Genomic DNA, 24,540 nt, shown 5'->3' on the forward strand with positions numbered 1-24,540 from the left:
AGTACACACCTGGCCATTGGCTGAACCCAGTCCCCGGAAGTCAGCTCCCGGAAGTCTGATGGCTGTGGGCCAGTGCTCTGCATCTAAGGCTGCAGCTGAATTGCTTGGCTACAGACCTGATCTAAATGAAATCTTGCCTCCTGGTCAGAGCTGTGTTCCTGTTTTTCACCATCCAGGATACACTTTCTAGATTAGGTGTTATATTGTAAAGAGTTTTGATCCATGTGTTATGATTAAAACTGAGATGTCATGAAACAGATATGAATATGGATTTATTGTAGAAGTGTGTGAGAGGCGGAAGGGGGGAAGAGAGGAGCACCCCAGAAGGAAAGAGCAAGAGACAGAGAGAGGGGGGCGGGTGAGAAGAGAGACAGGTGGTGGAGAAAGACAGGTGGTGGGTTTTGTCCTTTTATATCCTGGGCCTCTAGCACACACCTGGTGGCCTGCTGCCTGTGATGATGTCAGAGGTTGCTAGGTAACCTGGAGGCAGGCTTGTGAAGCTGCTTATATGCAAATAGCTTGTGTGTCTGTGGAGTTCTGCTCCATTGGCTGGCTAGACAGTCTCTTCCAACCTTGCTCTGAATTCAAGCCACACTTCTGTTTTGTGGCCAACATACTTATTAATTACTAAAGACTGAGCCCAAAGTCTCATGTATGCCACACAAGCTCTACCACTCAGTTATCAATATTCCTCTTGTTTTCGTTTTTTTCCCCTACTTTGAAATGAGGTCATGCTGTGTGGCTCAGGGTGGCCTCCAGAACACAATCTCCCTGCCTCCGCCTCCCCAGTCACAGGACCACAGATGTGCACCATGACACCTCTCTGCAGCGGATGAGATAAATGACAACAGCTAGAATGGACATTTGTCAAAGGCTTGCTGAGTGTAAGGTCACACATCCAGTTTCCCTATAGTGCAGGTTCTCGGCCAACACACTTAATTTTTTTTTTTTTTTTTTTTTTTTTTAGACAAGACTTAAGCAAGACTTATTTATTTTATAGGAAAAACAGGTTTTCTAATAAATTCATAACACATGATATGTATAACAAAAAAACAATTACTTATATTTGTTCCTTGCTTTTTCTTCTAGGGGATGATAGTGTCACAGTGTCAATAATACCTGAAATGCATTTTACATCACAAAAGGCCTCAAATATTCACATACATAAGCAGATACGAAGAAATTAAACAAATCCCCATTACTGGTCCAAAATCTATGGTAACTGTATAAACTCCAAATGTGCATTTTAATGTCCCCAAGTGTTGCAGCCCACAGAGCCTGAAAGAGTTAAATTAGGTTTTCCCTGAATGTCAGTCAAAGATCTGGCCATGGACCCTGAGTTTCAGGAAGCAACCTGAATCCTGATATTTAATCAATGAGGTACTGTGTTTATTTAAGCATTTCTGTCTCCATATTTGTATCCCAAGCCCTACGGCATGGAATCACTGTCTGAGAAATGAGGAAGAAAATCTGACCTAAAGTTTGGTCAATGCCAGTTTCTCATGAAGGAAGAATAAAGCTAAATCGATCTGGGTTCAACGAAGGATGACATAAAATGCCTTCTTTTAAGGTTTCCTCCGCCCGACTGCTGTGTGAACTTGTGCTGCAGCAGTGTTATATAGTAGGTATCCCGTGAGGAAGAGTCCTCAGGGTCAGTGTTCACTCATTTTTAATGCATTCGCGGTGTGGGGGTCATCCCTGACAACTTGCTCTAATAGACTTCACTTGTACTTTCCTTAGGTACCATCACTTGTCCTGAAGGGTGGCAGGAAGGCAAGGAATGATGACCTCCTTGGCAGGAGGGAAGCTGTTTTCCTCTGAAGGTGGAGCCAAGTGCAGATCAAGAGCATTGCGCTTCATTGTATGCTCCTCTGGTTCAGCTTGAAGCAGCCGGAGTCTACATACCATTCTGTTGTTGTTGGGTTTTGTTTGGTTGTTTTTTTGGTTTTTTTGGGGGGGGGGGTCTGGTTTTTCGAGACAGGGTTTCTCTGTGTAGCCTTGGCTGTCCTGCACCCACTTTGTAGACCAGGCTGGCCTCGAACTCACAGCGATCCACCTGCCTCTGCCTCCCGAGTGCTGGGATTATAGGCGCGCGCCACCACGCCTGGCTGGTTTTTATTTGTTTGTTTGTTTGTTTTTGTTTTTAATGGAAGAGTAGAGAGAAAAGCTGACGCCTTCAGGAATAGTGGAATGGCCCTGCTTGTTTCTAAAGCTCTCTCCGGATTCACCTCAGAAGCCAGTTTCCAGAAGCGTGTCTTGGTAGCACGGGTCTTTCTCACCATGCAAAGTTCTCTACCCTTACAGACAAGGTGCATCTTGCCCACCATCAAGACTCTGGGAAGATGAGTGAGGATGCTGAGACGCCTTGCTTCCCCCTTTTCACACCCGCCACTTGCCACAGTCCTGGCTTCTTGTACCCGCAGGACTTTGCCCGGGTCCTTCATCACTGTCTTGGGCTCTAGGCTATACCTCGCTTGGTCTGTGAAAAATACCCAATTCTTCCCATCCCTTGAAACACTCCATGGACTTTCTCACTGTTGGGATTCAGGACGGACTCGTCTTGCGCTGGTGAATGTCGAGCCTGGATTACCCCTGCCCAGTGTCAACACAGAAATTCTAGACAGCGGACACCTAATGTGGAACCCAGATCAAAGCTCTTGGTGGATTCAGGGGACTCTGTCCATGTCACATCCGTATCTTCCCACCCAGATCAGACTGCCTGGTGCCACGATGACCAATTATCCCCACCGATAGAAGACATGCTTCAGGCAGCCCGTACAGGTCCCTTCTTCAGTATTCTAGAGAGATGCTTAGGGATTGCCGCAGTTTTCATCCTGATTCAACTTTTTATTTTCTGTGTCAGAGACCGGGGATGGGGGCGGGGGCTGTCTGTAAGTCTCCAGAAAATGTGCTGTGTCTGTCCTATTAACGACCCAGTCCAAGCAGGCTCTTGCCCCAATGGTTTGCATTTTCTATTAAGCTTGTAACTCTCGTTTCATACTAAACAACACGTTCAAGTTCCTCATTCTGGAACCACTTCTTGACTCATTTGTTTATTTTTACAGTCTTCCTTTTCTTCCTAAATTTTTAATGGTGCTCATGAATCAGGTACTGAGAAAAGACTCAATTGTAATAGTATGGAACAGACACCATACTAGGAGTCAGTAAGGTATAATTAAGACTTTGTGACATGCTTTCTACAGAGATGTCAATTTTACTTCAAAATAAAGTGCAATTATTTTGTAAGTATCACAATTATTTGTAAGTAAGAGTAAGGTATCTTATATAATTGTACTCTGCGTGCCTTTGTTAGTTATATTCACAATCTGATCGAATTAAGAGGTATATTACATGCCAATTGGTTACTAGATAACAATGAAGGCATTTATACGCAGGTCTCCATTTATACAAATGTGTATTCTGGCATTTCACAATTATGTCCACGTATCTAGAATCACATGCGTCCATGTTGATCCTAGTGTTTAAGAAGTAAACTATTTTAGTTTACACAAATAAAGAGGATTATGAATATGTGAATATGTATGTCCTTTGAAGGTATTGGCATGGCCTTGGTAAATTACTAAAATTACTTAGTGGATCACATTATATTTGCTAAATATAATGCTCCAGTTTCCAAGAGTTTGACTAGTGTGAACCTGTCAACAATCAAAAGTTTGGGGGTGACTATCTTGAGGTGTATTGTGGCACACCAAGTCATCTTGTTGGTAATATAATTTAAGGCTCATTGTATGTACTTGGAACTAATCAGCTCAGAAGAGGATCTGTATACATACAATCATTATAAAACATGTTAATAAGTTACATGTATATTTGGTGACTTGTTTTTTTATTATTGCTGTCATTTGTCCTATTTATATCTCACAAGCTACATGGCTATTTCTAAAATGATTTACTGACTCACATAAATGACATTGTAACTTCCAGGCAAAGATAGTCTTTGCATTTTCTGACCCCATTTGTTTGTTTTTCTCTAGGGCATGTGCATTTCCTTGATGTTAGCAATAACAAAGTGAAATATTTTCCCCAAAACACATCACTTAAAGTTTAAACATATAGTCAGCATTGTAAAGAGACACATGCGCTTTGTGAATCATATTTATGGCAACTTAATAACTGTAATAACCCTACTGGATTTAATATTTCATGATAAATAATTTTATATTTCAGAGAATAAATAGTGGTGAGAATTTGAAGGCATTCTTCAAGGAAATAAGTTAAACATAATTTGACAGAAATACAACTTTCTCAAAAAGGTGCTTATGGGAAATGTATCTTAGCAAGATTTGTAGATTTGTAATTGTCATCAAGGTAATGTACACAGTGGAAGAGCGACATGTTTCACAATGAAAACCAGTTCCTTGTTCCATTTCAGCCATCCTCACATGCACCACTTCTCACTAGGTCTCCTGGCATCTAAGTTCATATCCCTTTTCCATTTTCTGTGGGGCTGGGGATTGACACCAGAGCTTTGAGCACATTAGGTAGGTAATTCTGCCACTGAGCGACAAGCTCAACTCTTTTTTTTTTTTTTAAAAGATTTATTTATTATGTGTACAGTGCTCTGCCTGCATGTACACCTGCAAGCCAGAAGAGGGCATCAGATCACATTATAGATGGATGTGAGCCACCATTTGGTTGCTGGGAATTGAACTCAGGACCTTTGGAAGAGCAGGCAGCGCTCTTAGCCACTGAGCCATCTCTCCAGGCCCCAATTAAGCTTCTAAATAACACACTTCGGGTGTGGCATCTTAATTTATCTATCTTTGTCATGACCTGTTGACTCCCTGTTCTAGTAGATCAGGGTGTTGTGCCTGTAGGTCAGGGTGACCTTCACCTTCTGACTCCTTGTGTCTCTAGAAACGTGACTTACGTTGTTTTGTTAGATATACTGATCACGCCCAAGCCAGGATTATCTTTACTTTCTTAGACAATGTCAGTTTTTTTGCACAGTGAAAATAATTGCTTCATGTTTCTGCAATTTAATTTTCTTCTGAGAACATCGCACATGAGCCCTGTCTCAACATCCCATCTACTCTTCAGTCCCCCTCCCCCGAACTCCTCCTATGTCCCACCTCTCCCTCCCAAACTCCTCATGACTTTTTATTTAATTATGACTGCCATGATGCTTGTGAGGGCACACACTTTTTACTAAATTCATTCAGCATTGCCAAGAAGATGTACGGATGGAACATTTTGTAGATTTCTGTTGATTTCATCTCTGGTGCATATTTACTCTGAAGCTTATTTGTTGGGTTTTATTCTGTATGAGAGCTTGTCTGAATCATTTTTTAAAAATCTGTGTGTGCGTGTGTGTGCGTGTGTGTGTGTGTGTGTGTGTATGTGTGTGTGAGAGAGAGAGCGAGGGAGGGAGGGTGAGAGAGAGAGAGAGAGAGAGAGAGAGAGAGAGAGAGAGAGAGAGAGAGAGAGCGCACATGCACGTGCTCTCATGGGCCTACATGCACATATTTGTGTGTGGGTGCATGTAACCAAGTGCCACCGTGCATGTGCAGATGTCAGAAGAGAAGGCCCAGTGCCAGTCTTCTTTCTCCACCTTTTTTGAGACAGGGCCTCTCGTTTGCTGCTGCTATGCCAGGCTCTTGAACCTAGAAGCTTCTGAGGATTTTGCTGTTCTTGTCTCCCCTTTTACCCTCTTGTGGTACTTAGTGTTTATTTTAATTTGACACAAACCAAGAGCCACCTGGGAAGAAGAGCGAGCCTCAGCTGAAAACTGCTGTCACCACGTCTACGTCTTGATTGCTGACTGGTGTGAGAGAACTAGTCCCTGACTAGGTGGCCTCAGCTGTGGGAAAATGCTAGCTTATATCTCAAATGAGCAAAGACCTAAAGTTCCTGTTAATATCACGTATTCAGAATCACTAACTCAGACTTGTGGGAGTAGATGAGATAGCCAATCAAATGTGTCTTTCTGCACTTAACCTGTTGGCTTAAGGTCCCATTTTTCTCAGGCACTAAGTGTCCACTTTGATGTCATTATCATATGCATCTTTTCTCTCTTCTCTTTCTGTGACAATCAGTCTCAGCTATCCACAGTCATTTCCTTCTTAGTTTCTCTTCTTGTCCCCTTCTCTCTTGGGGGCAGTGGATGCTTAGGTGTGGTCTTACTGCATAGGCTTTGCTGGCCTAAAGTTTGTAATCTTCCTGTCTTCCTGACTCGGACAGCCATGTACAGTAAATATTTTTCTTCTTGACGAAGGCTAGCAATGTGCCATTAAAGTCCAATCACAAGTGTCACGATGCGACATTGATGAGATGAGTATCAGCCTGTCGTGTCTAACACACATGAAAACGATGCTTCTCTTAGCAGGACAAAGCTTTCTCCAGCTCCCTTCCTTAATGTTCCTTAGTGTTCCTGTCTCTGTGAAAGGCCATCTGTGCTGGACCGATCCTGTACTCTACAAGAAACCAGCAAGGAGGCAAAGACGCAAAGGATTAGGCCCCTGCCTTTTTAAAGATCCTATGTTTTGGTATTTTCTGAATCCTGACAGATATATTAACATTTTCTTTATAATACATGGCATGGTATTTGTATATAACCTACGCACAATCTACTGAAAACTCTGTTGTCTCTAGATCTGTGATTCTCAACCTGTGGGTCACATATCAGATATATCCTACAGGTCAGATACGTACAATTCATAGCTGTAGCAAAATTACAGTTATGAAGTAGCAACAGAATAACTTTAGGGGGGCATCACCACACCATGAGGAACTGTATCTTAAAAAATCACAGAATTAAGGTTGATAACCACGTCCTATAAAGTAGATTATAATACTTAATATAATTTAAAAAACTGTTAAGTGGCTTGTATACTATACCACTTAAGAACAAGAAGAGGCTGGCAGTGGTGGTACACACCTTTAATCCTAGTGCTTGTAGGCAGTGTCAGGTGGCACTCTGAGTTCGAGGCCAGCCTGGTTTACAGAGTGAGTTCCAGGACAGCCAGGGCTACACAGAGAAACCCTGACTTGCAAAACAACAAACACAAAATGCATCTGCACACATTCGTCACAGTCACACTTTCCCTATAGGTCACTGACTCTGTTGCCCTAAGTCCTGGGACGCACCCCTCCCAAACAAGAATGGTCCCTCACTCACCTGGAATGCCCTGAGCATCTACTTACAGGCTTAGGCAAGCTTAAGATTTCTATCTTCTGGGTATTCCTGGGGGAAAGGCTATTTGAGATGCCTCTTAGAACCAGAGATTTGGAAACTGGAGCACACTGTCAATGACTAGGCAAAAGGCTGTCTCCAGTCCTTCTTTGGGCAACACAGACCGTCAACATGAAAGCAGTTTTACCTTGACCTGGAGGGCGATCTGCCAGTCCTGGGAAAGATCTCATTATGACAAACTGACCACACAACAGAGACCCTTCTCTGTCGGGCCAATCTGAGGTTCCTTTTACAAAAGAGAAGAGGTTAGAGAGATTTGCAAACCCTGGAAAGGCTCAAAAAGGAGTGTACCCAGCAAAAGATTTTTGCAGTACTTGCATTTTAGAAATAATGGGATTCTCAAAGACAGCCCATAATAGAAACCACTGAACAATGAGGCTGTCCAGCTCCCCTGGGCTAAGCCTGATTGGGCTGAACAATTTAACTCAGAAATCCCTCTTTGCGATTCAGCAAAAACCAGAGGCATTTGTCCCACGAACTGCAGGAAGGACAGGAGGAGGCAGTCTGGGTGTCTCTGCCCTTCCCAGATAGTTTAGATAAATGGAGTTTCAGCCCAGCCTAATTTCACAACCCAGGAAACTTCCTAAACCATGGAAGCCATCTGGTTACCTTTTGTGTCTCCCTCTGATTACAATGGGCTTGACGTGAGATGGTTGAAGGGATGACCAATTTAAAAGCTTTCCATTGAGAATCCCCCAAAGCCTTCATTTCCTATCTTGAGCCCCCCCCCCCCCCCCCCCCACAGCTCATGAGTAACTCTGAATTGAGGCTGCTGGCTGGAGTCAGAGAAATTTCAAAATGTTTCTCTCTGAATACAAGCGTCTCAGAAAGCAAAGCACCTGTAAATAGGTTAATGAGCCTCGGAATTGCCTGGGGTTGTCAACACCCGCTGTTGAGAATTCCTGTAGAGTTAAGTAGGATGTGAATCCGGCCTAAGTAAATACCATTACTCATCCTTTCTGACTGCTTGCTCTAGGATTTTGCAGTGTATTCAAGGTCTTGTTGTTGCTGTTTTTGATATATATATATACTTTTTTTTTAACCCTTTAGCTAGACTGTTGAGTGCTAGTTGGATTGTGGGGGCAGTTGAGCATGACATTTAAAAAGGCTCTCTTTGGAGCAGGAGAGCTGTCCCTGCCTCCTGCTGCTGGTGGCATTGGGTGGGTGCAGTGCTGGAGAGCTTGCCCTGGAGTGTGGAAGGGAGAAAGCTGACCAGCTCAGCTACCAGGCCCAGATCCAGAGCTTTGGCCCATCCCAAAATCTACATCATCTGTGAACTGTTGGAGGCCATGGAAGAAACAGGGCAACTGGGAGGAATCCTGGTGATGATCCAATGTTGATGGTGTGGCAGACGCCAGAGATCTCGAACCAGACCAGTGACTCATTGGAACGAACATTTGTTAAGTAAAGATGTGGCACAGAGGGATTTAATGTGGGGCACACTGTGACGTAACACAACTTCTATGGCGGATGTTTTCTATGCTTTTGTTTTGTTTGTTTTTTGTTGTTTATTTGATTATTTTCTTTTATAAATCTGTATGTCGCCACCATGTTGAGGAGACCACTGATCTGTCAACAGTTTGCTTCCTCCAAAATTCATCAAGTAAAGATGGTCACTTTTGAAAGAAATGTATACCTCCCTACATAAACGTATAAATAAATAAACATATAACTCCCTCAGGTGTTCAGGAGGCATGTCCAGTTTCTAGTACAGAAAGCCGGAAGTTCTACCAAGCCTTCTCTACAGGAGAGAGATAAAAATCATTGTGGTAGCCATGACAAAAAGTTAAATAGCAGTTAGGGTGATTTTGCTGTCTGAGTTGAGGCATAAAAATGATTTGCATTCAAATAAATAAGATTTATCAGTGGAATGTTAATGTCTCTGGATGGAAAATAGAGCTTGGTGTTGTAACCACTGGCATTGCTATTTCTCACCAACTTCTACTGGTGCATTCTCAATGGACATCCCACGGTGGTAGATAGTATCTTACTTCCTGCAGTGTGTAGCTGGCTTTATCAGACAGGTAGCTTCCTTAGCCTCTGGTCAAGGACAGGTCAAACATCCTGACGATGACTACAATGATGACAACGACGATGATGATGATGATGACGACGACAAGGACACTAGCACCAACAGCTCCCCTGTGAGCTGGATTAAAACCATACAACTTCATCATCCATTGTAAAGCAAGATGAAGGATTTAGAACACTCGGAATCATAACTGCAAGTTGAAAAAATAACGGGATGCTATTGCTATGAGCAGAAATATTGAGGATACCACTTTGCAGTGACTAAGTCATAGGCTTGTCCAATCACAGGCCCCTGGCCACCGTATGCAATTGCAGGCTCCTGTGACCATGCATCAAGCCAAGTGCATGAGGCACCTGTTTAGAAAAGAGAATGCATAATCAAACGCAGCTGATTTCAGTAACCCCAGAGTTTTCTTCCTGAGTTCCCCGCCAGCAAAGGAAACGGGGAATTTTGCGATTCATTTTTTTGAGCAAACCACATTTCCATAATATGGCTGATCCCTCCCAGTCTAAACATTTTTCTTCGACAATGTGAAACCCTGCAATTAATTCTTCCTCCTTGGAAAAAAAGCACATTCACTGAGCTGAGAAACCAAGTGCATTCCCTACTGAGAAGCCTGCGCTGGGGCGGCAGATGTGTTTGTCTGGTGGGAAGATCCACCGATGGGATGGGAACAGGAGGGACTTGAAGAGGAAAAGGAGACAGACATGGTGCGTGACCATGTGAGAGCCTCAGGGACCCAAGCACACACACTAGAGCACTTTATCTCTTGCACTCACAAGCATGTGTGATAACAGGAAATACTGTTCCTACCTAGCACGTCAGCTACACGGCAAAGACAGATTTAAGCTTAGCTGGTGGGCAGCCTCATTTTAGCCATGACTTACTTCACAAAATAAAAAGGGAAACATGAACTTTACTGATAAAATAACAAATAATCCTCTGGATTGAGAAATGGTGTCCAGTGTTTTGTAAATGAACTTTTTTTCCCTCTCGAGGAGCTGATGCCATTAGCTTTTAACTGTTGTGGTTCTATAGAGGGTCGGTCACTTTGGGAGAAGGCCTGGAATGCGTGCTCTCCTTTTGAGCATTTCATTGGTAACAGTAAAAGAATGCTTACTTAGGAATGGGGTCGGCTCATCATAACGCCACAAGCCATCTGCCAAAAATATTCCCTTTCTCATTATCTTTTGCTAACTCCCCAAATTAATGTAGTTTAAAGAAGTCACCTTCTGAATGCCTTTCCATTGAAATATGTTCATTGTTGTCCCAATAGATATTTGCTGTGTGTTTTAGAAAAATAAACGTGCTAACAAGTTAGATACCAAATGAGAATTACGAGAAAGGAAACATAGAACCGACTTAAAAAGCTACTGTGACAGTCTAGCCATGCTAGGATAATGGTCTAACTGCATTCATGGGGATGGAAGCTAAGGGAAAGATTTGTGGCATACTGCCACCTATACTCTGCTATATGTCAGCTACCTGTGTGGCTGCTCAAATCTAAATCTACATAAATTAAAACGAAATGGCATTAAATGTTGAAATTGCAAAAGTGTCATAGCCATAACAGTCCTGACTGGAGGGTTTGATAGTCATGGTTTGCTAGTGGCTGGCTAGCTCAGCCGATCGTGCAGGGCTAATACATTTTCAGTGTATCAGAATGTTCTGTCTGCAAAGACTGGAAAGGCCTTTGTTCTTAGTTGGTAGCACGGGTAATTTGTAATGGTGGAGGAGCACGAATTTGAACCACACCGTGCATGGATATGCAGGCAATTGTTACTTACGTGTTAGTGAATTGGTGAGCCACATTGTCCACACTGCTGTCAGAATTGCCATTGCATCATGTGGCTGGCAAACTACCCTGCATTGCACATGTTTGTGTATATACTGCTATATGTTGTACAATATTATTTTTTAAAGATGTATTTATTAATACATATACAGTTCTCTACCTGCAGGACAGAAGAGGGCATTATTAGATCACGTTATAGATGGATGTGAGCCACCATGTGGCTGCTGGGAATTGAACTCAGGACCTCTGGAAGAGCAGGCGGTGCTCTTAACCTCTGAGCCATCTCTCCAGCCCCCCATACAATATTATTATACCTTAGACACCAGCAGGTATATCTGTATGTTTATGTCTGGTAAGACCAACACATAAAATAACACATGTACAGTTGTGTTCACTCAGTTCATCTAAGAAGTAAATGGCAAGCTGAAATCAAATGTGCTCGAGGTAAAATGCTGTGAAGAAGATGAGGGGGCAGGGCCTGGAGAGATGGCTTCGCTGCTGAAGGGCTGGCTGTGCAAGCATGAGGACCTGAGTTCAATGCCTGGAACTCACATTTAAAAAGCAAGTACAATAGTGAGTGCTTGCAATGCACTGCTGGGGAAGCAGAGCCAGGTAGTCTCCCGGTTCACTAGCCAGTCTGTCTAGCAATTGAGGAACAGCAACTGAGTCTGACCTCTGCACATACAAGTACACACAGTCATATACACCCACACACATATGTATCCCCACATGAATATGTACACACATACACACACTCACACAAGGCAGAATAGACTTGAAGTCTTAAAAGGTTAAAAATCAAGAAGGTCACTGTTCAATGATGGTGGGATATGATCAACAGGAAGAAATAATAATTGTAGACATACATAACCAAAGGTGGATCCAGTTACATAAAGTAAACATTATTGTAGCTAAAAAGAAAAATGAATTTTAACTCTATAGTGGAGGACTAAACAATTCTCATTCATCAAAAGACAGGTCATTAGGCAAAGAGAATTATCACAGAAACACCAAAGTTAGCAAAAGGGCCTGACAGATAATCACAGAACACCTGAAGGCTGTAGGGCGCACAGTCTCTTACCAGGTCATGGAGTATGCTCCAGGGTAGGCTGTGAATTGTGCTCAAGAGCACAGTAAATAATTAAAAAGTTGAAACCTAGCACAGTCTTCTCCGATACATGGCGTAAAGCTAGAAAGCAATAAGAACTTTAGAAACTGTCAAAAGAACATGGAAAAGAAACAGGTTTTTTTTTTTTTTTTTTTTACCTAAAGAAGTTGGTGAAAGAAATAAAAATAAAAATCACAATGTATCAAAAATTCATGAGCTATTAGCAAAGCAGTAATAAGAGGAACTTCACAGCATTGCCAGCCTACACAACAAATATTTTAACTTAATACCCGATCCTGAGATTTAGGGATCCAGAAAAGCTATATCAGGGTAAATTTCTAAATACATATAACCTGCTGTAACTGAACCTGGAGAAATAGAAAACCAGGCCAGATCAATAATGAAATAGAGCGAATCAGTAATAAAGATCAATAACAGATAATGGGGTGAATCCGTAACGGAGGTCAGTAACGGAACAGAGCGAGTCAGTAGCATGAACTTCTCCCAAGGAAGAAGAGCTCAACCTGAACAGCTCCTCCCCTGAGCTTCACTAATTCTTTTGAAACCACTCAGGCCCTGAAAGGGAGAGGAGCCCTACAAAGGCACTTCCTGAAGCCTCTCTGACCCAGACAACAAAGGTAGTCAGGGCAGAACACAAGGAGGGAACTACAGACCGAATGCTTGAGGAACAAAGATCGTAGATGCAAATAGTTTTAGCAAACCAAACCCAATAGCATGTTAAGATTATATTCACTGTGTCTCAGAGATGCATAAATGGTTCAATGCATGCGAACTAATAAATGTGAAACATCAGATCATCAGAGTGAAGAGCACAAACTATGATCTCAATAGATACAAAAGAGCATTTGCTAAAAGTCAACAATATTTTATGATAAAATGCCCAGAAATTATAGAAGGAATGTACTTTAATACAATAAAGGCTACATAAAGAAAACCCACAGCCACTATCATACTGAAAGAATAAGGACTAAAACAACTTCCGTTAAAACCGGGAACAAGACAAGAATGTCTACTTCCATAACTCTTATTCAGTGCAGAGCTAGAAGTCTTAGCCAGGACAAAAGTCAAGAAGGAGGCAGAAGGGGAGAAGGAGAAGGAGGAGAAGAAAAAGAAAAAGAAGATATCAAAATAGGTGAGTTGCCGGCCAAATTTTCCTTGTTTTCAGACTACATAGCTTTATATATTTAAAAGCCCAAGGGCTCCACTATCAAGCAGCAGCTGGGACTGACAAATAAATTCAACAAGGTTGCAATATTCAAAATAAACATATAAAATTAGTATGTTTTAATCTACTCAGAAAGAGATTGTAAGTGTAACCTAAATCACACAAACAGCAATATTTTTTTTTAAACTATGAAAAATGTAAATCAGTAAAGAAATTATTTCTTCCTATAATAAAAACTGCAAAATATTGATTAATCTGGAGCGAGACACAAAGTGGAAGGACACTTCGTGTTCACAGTTGGAAGAGTTAGCATTGTTAAACCATAGTGCAATCCTCAGATCCCATCTGATCCTGCCAAAGTATCAGTACCACTCTTAAAATATGGATGAAAACACAAAGCACCCCTAATAACCAAGTAATTCCAAGCAAAAAAAAAAAAAAAAAAGCTAGAGGTATTCAAGATATCCTACAAAATATAATTGGCCTCAAAATATAGTATGAAATCAACAGTACAATACTGAAATAAAACATCCACAAATACACAATCCTATAGAATCAGAATGGAGGACATAGAAAATACCCAGGTGTGTCCAGCCAGATGATTCTCAACAAAGGCAGGAAGAACCTACATCAAATCTACTCTTGATAAATAGTGCCAGGAAACATTAATATTTGTGTGCACAAAAACAATTTTAAGACCGCCGCATTTCTCACGTATACTAAAACCATCTCAAAATGAACCAAAGATTTAAATGTAAAGACCCCAAGCTATGCGACATCTAGAAGGACACACAGGGTGTTTGAAGACATTGGTCTGGCAAAAGAGCTTTTTTGAACAGCACAGAAGCACAAGGAAATGAGATAACATGAAACTAAAAAGTTTTTTTTTAACTGTAAACCAAAGAAGTCATCAAAGGATCAAAGAAGCAAATTACAAAATGAGTAAATTACTTGTGAACCCTTCATCACACAAGGGATTTATTATGAAGATGCACCAAGAAGCTCCAACAACTCTATAGAAGGGGGGGGGGGGAGTGGAGCACATGTTGAATGTCAAAGGAGCAAGATACCCAAATACAAACAGATCTCAAAAGAAGAAATAAGTGGGCAAAGAGCACATGGAAAAAATGTTCAACATCATTACTTATCAGTGAAATAAAAGTCAAAATCTTGTTATCATCCTACTCCAGTTTGATGACTTTGAATGACTAAACCTAAATGTAGGCACAAGGTTACTGTGTAGTTTAAATTCTGATTTCTGTCTCAATGTTGTGTTAACACTGATATCCAATTGTTCCCTGATATGCCTACAAAGCGACTTACAGCCAATCGATGAGCAGGGGAGAGAATAGGGCTGGACTTCCTGCCAGCCATGGGAGGAGGAGTGAGGAAAGGAAGTGGGGAATTGAGCCAGGGGATTCAGCCACAGGTAGAGAGGTCCAAGGAAGATCAGGAGGAAGGAGCTGGAGCTGAGGAAAGCTACAAAGTGCAAGTATCATTGGGATGTTTGCTGATAGTAAGACAAAATAGCATAGAGGGCTAAGAACAGACTTAACCTGCTTAGATTGTGTTGTGGAGCTTTGTATTATAAGAGAGTCTCAATTATTTGTGTGATAGCCGGGCTAAGAAATAAGCTAAGAGAAACAAACACTGTTTTATAAAAAATAACTTCAACACCCAAAGTACCATGCACACTTGCAATCCCAGCTTTCAGGAGGCTGAAATGGGTGTGTCACAAGTTTGAGGCCACCCTGGGGTCTCAAACAAACAACACTTGAGAGGGACAGGTGAACAAATACAGCTGAGATTCTGCAACCCTCTCTCAGCTGTGTCCAGACAGAACTCAGCATGGATGCTGAAAATGTCATCAGCATCAAACAACAGAAACTAAATAAGCCCTGCAGAAAACATGGCCTGGCAGAGAAGCAGGACATGCATGTTTGTACCACATGTCCCTAGGAAGACCAGACTTTGATTCGTAAAACAAACTAACAAACTTAAAATAACAGAAGTGAGGTACGAGAACGAGCACCCAGCAATGTTTGTTGCCATGACAGCCAGTGGAATTGATGGATCTTGTGCGTCCTAACCTCAGGTTCCACTTCCCACTCCTCCATGGTACATATGGCTCCCTTGCCAAACTGTCTTGCTCTATTTGGAAGGACAGACCAATCCCTACATGCCCCTAACAAGTTTCCCTGCTGGCTATAGAATTACTCAAACCAGGTTTTCACAGCCACCCGAGGAAACAGGAAAAACACATCTCTGTCACCACCTCACCCACCACTTGCAGAAACAGGGTTTTACCAAGCAACACATGCTGGCCTTGAGCTCATGATCCTACAGTGATCTCAGCCTCTCCAGGGCTAGAAATGCCAGTAAGTGACACCAGGCAGGCCTTGCTACACACCACCCTCTTGACCCTGCAACTTCTGCCTTCCACAACCCACCATTGTCCATCTTGTTCCTAAGGGCAATTCCCGCAGGGTCTGTACATTACGCAATGTCGTTCTCACTTACACCCTGAGTATAATAAACGTCCATCACTCTTATCTGCCTATCATCAAGTATGGTACGTTTAGCCATCCCTATAACCATATTCACCGATGAGGTGAGTGGAAGACAATTATATGATAAAATCAAATGGATTGTCAGCAGCAGACACACCTCCCAGTGCAGTGGTTCTTAACCTGTAGGGGTCGACCAACCCTTTCAGAGGGGTTGCGTATCACATATTTATCTTATCATTCGTAACAGTAGCAAAGTTATGATTATGAATTATAACAAAAGTAATGTTATGGTTGGGGGTCACTACAACATGAGGAACTGTATTAAAGGGTTGCAGCATTAAGGAGGGGGAGGGCCACTGTCCTATCACATTCTTCTCTGTGAGCATGAGGCGTTGGGTATCTCTCAGTACAACTGGAATAAACATTTCAAGAGACGTGACCAGGAAGGGCTTACTACAAAAAGCAGAAGTGGGAGCTGGAACGACCTGCTGATACACCAAGATGGCCTGTCATATAGTCCCTGGGTGATGAATCCGAACATGAGAAACATCTAGGCTTTGAGTCTTGTTATTACAAGATACAGAGCATTGATGGTAGCCACCAGCCATCCAATAATGAACTGATAGGCATCAAAATCCTGCTGAAGAGGTGAGTGGTACCCACTAACAGTGTGTCCTACGGGCAGAATCAAGAGCCTCAATCTACACTGCCCTGGTCTGCAAAGGGAGGGGCACAGTGAATCCCAAGGATGAAGAGGTTTTAAGCAATAGAAAAAAAAAAAAAGTCAAGGAGAATTCAGAAGAAATATGATGATAGGCAAAAGAACTCCAAAATCCAGAGGTCTTCCCTGTGGCTGAGCAGGGCCAGCTTCCTGTGTACCTTCCATATTGGGGCCAGTGCGGCCAAGCTACATACACCTATCTGCTGGAAGTCAAGAAGCTGGGAATTCCCCTGCAGGAAATCAAGGACACAAGGGCCTGTCTCAGCTCATGCAATAAAGGTATTGCTTTCTCTACCCCTTGATATATTTATACATAAAAAAAAAAAAAAATCTTTAATCCTGCAATGCTCAGAAATCAAACAGTATGCTTCTAAACAGTATGTGGATTAAAAAAAAAAAAAAGTCAGGAAGAAAATATGTAAACAAAACTACAAATGAACAAAGATGAGAAGTGAGAGGAAGGAGGAGTAGAAGATGAGGAAATAGATGAATGAGATGGATGAGACCAGCCAGCCATCCTGGGCAGGCGGGGGCGAGGGGCCCGTGGCCAATGCAGACTTCTGAGTTCCGTGCTGTAGTTAGCCTGGGAAGCCACCACGGGAAGCAGAAGCAGACTGAGTTCTAAGAGGAAGTGTGGGTAGGTGGAAGACAGAAATAGGAAGTTGAGAAAAACTCTAGGGGGATGCTAAGCAGAGAGAGACTAGTTGAATCCTCACCAGAGGATCCAGCAAGATCAGGAGCTTTGTGTGATGCTGAATTGTGCCCCTTTCCTGCTACCCAGCCCCCATCCTCCTCCCCTCCGGCACCATCCCCTCGCCTCCATTTTATCTCCAGCTAATGAGAGTTTCAAGTTTAATAATACAAGGAAAGCGCTATGCAAACTCGCTCACTCGGGCCAAGCACCTCGACTCAGGTCCTCATGCTTACGTGACAAGCATTTTACTGACGGAGCTATCTCCCCAGAGACAAATTTTTACTTTATAATTTACTCTTCACCCATGTTTTCTACCTGACTTTTTACAACTCCCATCAAGTACTTGCTACTCAAAGCCGACTAAACACTTCTCTGCCTGTGAGTAAGCCAAGCTCCTCTCTACACCCAGATGAATGAAAACTAATTAGTTTCACTCTCTGACAAAGTAGCAATGACTAAGCTTTAGAAGTTAGACGGGTGAGGTTGAAATAGCACATATTACATGTGATAAATACTATAATGACATGCATAATTACACAACTCCCTTTCTATATTTAAGTACCTGCATATCGAAATATATGCAGAGGTTTATACGGTTGTGACATCTGTGTGATTCTAACTGAAGGGAAGATGACAGCAGCTATTGGCAATGCATCAGTGGGTGATGGCCAGCAGATGGACACCCAAGCAGAGAAGGAGCTTAGGCACCAATTACTACACACAGCATACAAATCAGTCAGTTCAGGCATTCCCATAGCCATATATGCGCACGCGTGCGCGCACACACACACACACACACACACACACACACACACACACACCATACACACACACACACCATACACATAGTGTGCATTTTCAATTCATTTCTAAAAATGTCTCAAAATGCTTGACACAGCTACTAGGAAAACATGATATCTTGATATCTTTCTTTGGAGCTAGGATGTTACCATGTAGCCCAGGCTAGCCACAAATCTGTAATCTTCCTGAGTCAGTTTCATGGGTGCTGTGCTTACAAGTGTGTGCCACCATAGTAGACTTTTAATGGTGTTTTTGTTTTTTGTTTTTTTACTCCTCTTCTGTGACTCAGTGATGATGGAAGTGCTCGTGGGTCCTGCAGAGAGAGTTGTAGTCCCAAGAATATTCTATGGGGCTAACCTTTCTGTGAGCCTTCCTGTGTCACTGCGTAGGGACAGGCAGAAGGGTTATCTCCCCGCTTTCCTGCAGTTGTTCTGGTGTGTGTAACGAAGTGCTTCGAGACTGCTGTAGAAAGTTTTCTATTTCCGCTTACTGTTCACCCTAAACTCTCATTTTAACACCAGACTTCCCCTTGATAACAACAGAGAGGTCTGTCACACACACGACTTAAAACATCTGTGCTGGGGCTGGAATGAGAGCTCAGCAGTTGAGATCACTTGCTGCGATGGCAGAGGACCAAGGTTCAGTTCCCAGCACCCACACAGTGACCCTTTAATGCCTGTAACTTTAATTCTAGGGGATCTGACACCCTCTGGCAATAAAGGGTATCAGGAATGAATGTGGTATGCAAACATATATTCAGGTAAACATTCATACACATAAAAATAATTTTTTACAAATTCATGCTGCCAAAAAGAGAGATAAGCTATAGAATTTGAGTAAACACTACATTTATTAATATGCATGCACTACTAGTTATTAGCACATATTAGTAACTAACATTATTCTTATTTAATAAACATTTTAGGGACTACTAGATATCCTTAAATATTACAAGAGTGATTCAGGCTTAAAAGTAGAAAGTGAAAGAATACATAGCTCATCAAGCCAATGGGAAGAAGAAGAGAATATAATTAGCTTCAGTAGAAATTGGTACAAAGTGTTACAAAGACAAAGGACTGCAGGGTGAGTCACAAAGCTCTAAGCATATCACAGCAGAAGCTCTACAAGATAATGCGTCAAACTACTAGAGAGAAACTAGCAATTGTTTTTTATTCTGCTCTTTTGTGGTTTCAAAACTTTCTGTGACTAGTTTGCTATCCATTGGTGTAGTAAAAGGTTATTTTTGTTTAAAGTAAAATCTAATTGCCTGGAAATATTTTAAGTTTAAAAAGTTACACTTTTCCTTCACATTTTAAATGGAGTTTCCTCTAAGAGAGATTTTTGAACCTTGGGGGAAAAAGCAACTTCTGATGTAAACCAATATTTTTATATTTTAAAAATCTGTAACTAAACCAGTTTTATATTTAATCCTGGGATGGGACATGTTGCTAAGGCATTCAGTTATGAGTTTATATAAGCCCAGCTAAGGCATTGACCAGAAATGAGCCAGAAATTCCAGTAGTGATTCCCAAAAAAAGAAAAGAAAAACTCCAACAGAAAAAAAAAAAAAAAAAACTTCTAAATATTGCGAGGTAAACATGGTGATGGCAAGACAGTTCATATATACAAGCCAAAGCCAGGCAATACACAAAGGAAAAATGCAAGAACATAAACAGCATAGACAGCAGAGGCATAAAAACTCGTGTTGAAATCCTTCTGCTCTTACTCTAATTTTCTACAAAGTATTTGTCACTCTTTGGACTTAAATTCCTCGTCAATGCTTGGCAGATGAGCATCACTGTTTTGTGATATTGTGAAGATTAAAGGAAGCAAGGTATCCATCCCTACACGAAAGCCCTTGGTATTAACATAATGCAGATGTTGGGGGAAAGTCGGTTTTTTTCTTATATGATGATCAGAGAATAGATAAATAATCGTAGCCTGGTCCACGTCCTTACAGACACCCTTTGCGTCTTCTTCTATTATCGGGTAAGATTGCATTTGTCTTCAACCATTAGACAAGCATCCTAGTGCTTTTGATATAAACTGAACCACCTGAACTTGAAAATGAAGTCCTTTATGATCAGTTTCTTCTTACACCTAATTGGCAATTGTCTGATCAAGTAACTGGGCCAAGGAAAGGAGCATTTAAAAATATTTCTCGGGCCAGCAAGATGGCTCAGCAGGTAAAGGTGCTTGCCACCAAGCCTGACGACCTGAGTTCAATACCTGAGCCCCACGTGGTGGAGCAAATTCCCACAGGTTGTCCTCTGATCTTCCATGTGGGTGAGGGCAGAGGCAGCTATCACACATATGTACATAAGTAAATGTCTGTGCAGAGGCATCTCAACACTGGTTTGTGTGTGGCACTGACGTCTGCACTGTTCATATAGATAGTTCTTTGGTTGTGTGGTGTGTGTGTGTCGTGTGAGTGTATAGGGTGTGTGTGAGAGTGTGTGTGTTGCCATATGGCTTTGTCGTGCATATACAAAATGTCTCCTCATTACCTTGTTTTACTCTCAATATTTAGGAACTTTTTCTTCACAGCTTTATTTCAATATAAGTCATAGAGTGTGTAATCCACCTATTTTGAGTATATAATTTACTGGATTTTAATTCACTGACAAAGTTATGCAACCACTGCCACTGCCACCACAAAAAGCTATGCTTCCAAGTTAGCAGTTTTCTCATTTTCATTTTACCATTCAAGGGACACCCAGTGTGGTAGTTTGAAGAGGAATGGCTCCCTTGGACACATGTGTTTGAATGCTTGGCCCACAAGGAGTGGCACTATTAGAAGGTGTGGCCTTGTTGGAGTAGGTGTGGCCTTGCCGGAGGAAGTGTGGTGGAGGTGGGCTTTGAGGTTTCATATAAACCCAAGCCATGTCCAGTGGGACAGTCACCTTCCGCTGTCTGGGGAGCAAGATGTAGAACTCTCAGCTCCTTCTCCAGCACCATGTCTGACTCAAACTGCTATGCTTCCCGCCATGATGATGATGGTCTAAACTTCTGAAACTATAAGCCAGCCCTAATTAAATGATTTCCTTTATAGGAGTTGCTGTGGCAATGGTGTCTCACAGCAATAGAAATCTAAACTAAGACACCCAGTGAACAACTGCCTTTCTCAGCACACTTGTCTGATCTTCGCTTTTCATGAATATGGAACTGATGGTGTGTGGCATTCTGTGACTGGCAGGTAGCTTTCCAAGATTCCTCCTGTTGTTACAAATACCAAAAATGTTTATCAAATAATACTCCAGTCTGGATTCTCATATCTTGTTTATCTATTTACCAACTGATAGACATTTAGATGATATCTACTTTTTGGCTCTTAGCGTCTATGAGCCTTCATTTATAAGCTTTATATAGTTTTTGTTTCTTATATTTTTCCTAGTTGATTAAAAACCCTACCCTTACTCTTTCTTAGCCTGTGTGATCGTTTTATTTAAAACAGGACATTTACCCATCATCTTGTAGGAGGTCTGAATATCATCTCTTTCCCTGAATTATTATTCATTTATTTAGTTGGTTTTTGTTTGTTTAGTACTTTAACTGAACTGCTTTAGTGAGATGCAACTGGCATGCGCAACTCTAACTGTTCTCTTCAAAGCATCCAGCCGGGCATACAGGGTCATCCTAGATTGATAATGGTTTAGTGGGCTCTCTTCAAGTGTCTCCTTCCCATGGTCTCTCCATTAAGTTTCTAGCTTGCTTGCTTCTGTTGGTATCACGAGCCCATTTCTAGCCCACATCTCTTCTTCTCCATAATGCCTTAGATCAACTATGCTGGCACTCAGACCCATTTGCAGAAATGGTCTCTGAGGCCATCCAGGCAGTGACATGTGTTTTGATGTCCAGAAAGGGTCTTCTTAGCAGTTCCTTTCCCTGTTTCTCCTTCAGACTTCTAGCTGATCTGTGGTTTATCTTGTTATCCCGGGACAGCCATCCTCTTACACCACAACCTCCATTGACTTCAGCTGTGCTCACAGGCTTAAAACAACCCCACAATGTACCGCACATAAACCAGCGCCTCTGTGAGAGCGTCTGCTCTTCTGCTCTGCCTCTCTTCTCAGCAGAAACGCACAGTGGGAAATACACTTCACCAGAGGCAGATGGTGGCTCACGCCCCTGGAATGGCACTTCTGCCTGATGAAAAGGGATCTGGATTCGGGGTTTTGTCCTTTTTAAGTATTTCTAAGGTGAGTCAGAGGTGGTGAGTTCAAGGAAACAGTGCTTTCCCGACACAGCAGGACTGGTGCACATGTGAGCTCACGGAGCCTGGGACAGCACACCCAAGGTCTGCATGATATCATACCAGACAAAACCTCAGCATGGAGAATGGGAAGTGGACACAATGTCCACCCCTAATCAAGAAGCTGTTTGCAGTTCACAGCTGCTGGCAGGAGGGAAATCTGTTGTCTTTGATGGAGTGATACTGGGGACAGCAACTATACTCCCGGGCAGAGGCCATGCTCAGGAGTAGTTGGCCAACACCAATCGGACTCTATGGTTTTATTTTTTGGTGGCAGGGGGAGATTGTTTGTTTGTTGCTTGTTTGGGTGGGCTTTCTTTTGATGTGTGCTTTTTTGTTTGGTTGTTCTGGTTTTAAGAGACAGAAAAAAACATGAAGTTTGGTGAGAGGTAGATGGAGGAGGAGCTTTTGTCTCTTATTCATTTTTATTAATGCCATACAATGTGCTTGTATCATTTTATGTCCACCCACTTAGGATTTTGTAAGTTTCTTTTTTCCTGTAGATTTATATTTTTTAAATCCAAGTTTTGCCATTTTAAACAATTCTTTATTCAGACAGTTTTGCCATCTTCCCACTGTTGCTCTGCTCCTTCAGGACCTCAGGCAGGCATGTGTACACTGCTCAACATCTCCCCACATGGTTTTGTCACTTTGTGAAGTAGCTTTTCTGTGTTTCATGTTCAATGGTCTCAAGCTCCTCAAAGGAGTAGAGGGTTTAATTAATAACTTGCAATGCTGTCTTTTCATATACTATAGATAAAATTTCTTTTTTATTTTTTTATTTTTTTTTATTTTTTATTTTTTTTTCATTCTTTTTTTTATTAATTTATTCTTGTTACATCTCAATGTTTAAAATTTCTATTTGAACATTTTCCATTCTTAGTAAATTTAATGTTACTTAGAATATTCAGAAATATTTCAATATTTAGAATAGATTTGTTAAATTTCTTATTTACAAATTCTATCAACTCCCATTTATTTTTCTGGTTTTAGTGATTTTATTTAATTGTGAAATATATTTTGCATTTCATTTAACACTTCTTTAATTTGGGTCGAACAGTAGACATTTTGGAGTCCTGAACTTTTTTCTTCATATTTATTTACTTTTTTAGAAAACACTGAACTTTTTTTCATACTACCTACATATCAATTTTTCTGTTTACTCTCCTTTTGTACTTTAGAGTTTGGGGACCAATTTAGACCTTATACTGAGGCACTGTTGCTCAGAGGACTCCAGCAAATACCTCTTGCTATATTCTGATTGGAGAGAATGCAAATTATCTCCAGGAATCATTCGGCTTAATAGTTCCTGGTGCTTCTTGACTCAGCCTTGACTCTCGCCTGTGTGAAGTGTAGAATTCATGAAATCCTTGAGAAGGGGGCTTTGCAGCCTCTGGAACACCGACTCCTGCTCCTCCGCTCAGTGTGACCAACTTGCTTTGCTTGGGATTCCTCTTTCAGATCTGAAGTTGCACACACCCACTTACACCCTTCTGCTTGGGTCCATGTAAAAGCCAGGCACACACGTGTGACTGAAATCATAGCACAGAGAGTGGAAGGACTGAGATGCTGAACCCCAGGGCCTGGCTGGCTAAGCAGTCTCGCCAAAATATCAAGCTCCAGGTTTAGTGAGAGCCTCATTCTAAAAAAACAAAAGGTGGAACGCAAAAGAGAAAAATACCTAACGTCAGTCTCTGGCTTCCATAGACACACAAGAGAGATTCTCTGTCTGTCTGTCTGTCTGTCTGTCTCTCTCTCTCTCTCTCTCTCTCTCTCTCAGGAAGATTTGTCAAAATAAGTGCAAATAGACACATGAAAAATGTATCAAATAAAAGCCATATTGAGATTCCATCTCACCCACATCAGAATGGCTACTATTAAGCCAACTTTTGTGCCAAGGGCATAGGGAAAGGCACACTTAAACACTCCTGGTTAGAATGTGAAGTATTGGAGCCACTAGAAAAATCAGAATGCAGGTTGCCCCAAAAGTCCAAAAATAAAAGCACCATATAATCCAACTAACCCATTTGCCAGAACACAGTCAAAAGAATGCAACCTAGTGCGCTACAAAGGCTTCTGCTCAAGCGTGATTCTTGTGGCTTTGGTCAAATAGCCAAATTACAGAACCAATTTAAGATGTCTATCAGTAGATGAATGGAAATGCGGAGCCCAGAAAAGGGGAACACACATGCACACACTCACACTTGTGCACTCGTGCACATCCAGGA

Source organism: Acomys russatus, chromosome 3 (assembly GCF_903995435.1).
Source record: "Acomys russatus chromosome 3, mAcoRus1.1, whole genome shotgun sequence".
Lineage (NCBI taxonomy): Eukaryota > Metazoa > Chordata > Mammalia > Rodentia > Muridae > Acomys > Acomys russatus.